The sequence below is a fragment of the Ceratina calcarata genome, unplaced genomic scaffold, assembly GCF_001652005.2.
Source record: "Ceratina calcarata isolate Rehan_Ccalc_2016 unplaced genomic scaffold, ASM165200v1 scaffold253.2, whole genome shotgun sequence".
NCBI classification, from domain to species: domain Eukaryota; kingdom Metazoa; phylum Arthropoda; class Insecta; order Hymenoptera; family Apidae; genus Ceratina; species Ceratina calcarata.
Genome location: NW_017147346.1, coordinates 384,401 through 386,324, shown reverse-complemented (window position 1 = coordinate 386,324; position 1,924 = coordinate 384,401).

The window sequence follows — 1,924 nt, the reverse complement described above, 5'->3', positions numbered from 1 at the left end:
AACAATTTTCAGTTAATCCGAATTTGAAAAAACTATTAGATATTCCATTTAAAATATTGGCAGTGATCCTTAATATCAAGGTAACAAAAAAAGGATTAGAGAACTGTGTGTCCCCCTGAATATTGTGCAACTTTCGTTTGAAACATTCGTACAATGAATAACTTACGAGTTACTTGATCACGTCATTCACAAGACTCACCCTGTATAAAGATTTTTACGCTTTATGTAAAAGATATGAATTCTCACAACTATAATTGCTGATCCTCTTTGTTCTCTAAGAATAGATAGATAGTAAATAATTGACAAGAATTCCAAAATACTAGTAAGCAATTAATTTCAATAAAAATAAATAATGTCAATCGAAAGTGAAATAATGCTCCTTCGATAAAACCTTAAATCGAAAATATTCACATAAGCATAGTAATTTAAATTACTCTTACTATAAGATTGGAAGTAATTCATTCAATCTAATGAGTGTATAACTACTATAATTTAAATTACAATGCTTGTAATATAATAAATGAAATAATATGAAATAAATACAAGTATTATCATTTAAATTATAGTAGTTATACACTCATTAGATTGAATTAATTACTTCCAATCTTATCTTCAGGAATCATTATGATTTTACATAAACAAATAATAATGATATAAAAATTTATCACAGTAATTATTATATCGTGTGTTTATGTATGAATTTCATTATAATCTACTATAAAAACAAAGGAAGCTTCAAAACGAAATGTAATAATTATTGCGATTAAATCATAAAATGACTTTGCATAAATTATTTCTTATAAAAAAGCAGTGACGCAAAGAATACCAAAAACGATAATTAAAAAATTAGTGAATGTACATGTACCAATTCCTCTCGCGTTAAATATTGGCTTCGTAATTAGAGCACGTATCGAAAAATCGATGGGAATAAAAAGTAGCTTGATTAACATTGATTGATAAACGTTAAAATAACTTCAATCGGGAATGAACGCAGGTATAATCGTTATTTGCAAAAACGATACTGCAAATAGAAACTGTCGTTGTTAAACGAAAAACTGGAATCATATTTCACAGGTAGTCAAACAATTAACACATACAGGTTGTTCCTAAAGTCAGTATGCGTATATCGGTCCAATCGACGGTTACAAAAATTCTTTCCGACTGCGCGCATTCATGCGGTTCTATATTAATATTTCCTCGTTTCCTCTGCCAACGCTAAATGCGAACAATCTGCTGTGGGAATTAAATGGAAATGAAAATGTCGAACAATGGTAGTCTGACAATGCACACGAATTTACCTACAATAAATGTAAGCCCTTTGTTTTATATAATTATTACAATTTGCAATTGACAATTCTTATGATTTTTAAATGAAAGCTAAATTCGGTGTAAAACGACAAGTGGAAATAGACCTGAATTAAATCTGAATAAATTATGTTTTCACGCTTGTGAATATTCTTAGTACTACCTGCCAAGTTGTGTGAAATATGTAATACACCTGTACGCATAAATCACGTCATGCTCGAGATATGACCAACGGAGGAGACGAAACATTATGTACGATCTCGCTGAAGCAATCAATTTAACAATATACCAGCACTTCCTGTTAGCTTTCTGCAAGAACATTGGATTTGCTGAATTATGAAAGATTGCAAACAAGTGGTATTTTTAAGTCGACGATAATTCTCAACCATATCGGGCAATTATACATTTTAATAATTACTAGTAACCCTGAAGTTGATACGATTTTACATATAAGAAAGACAAAATACGAATATCAATACAAAAATGAATACGATTCACAGATTTACTTAACTTTGTCTTTTCGTATGCTTTTTTTCTATTTATTTCAAACAATTCAATAATTTTTATCCTAATTTATAATTTGTTATTTAAGCAGATTCTTCATGAAGGCTGAAGTTAG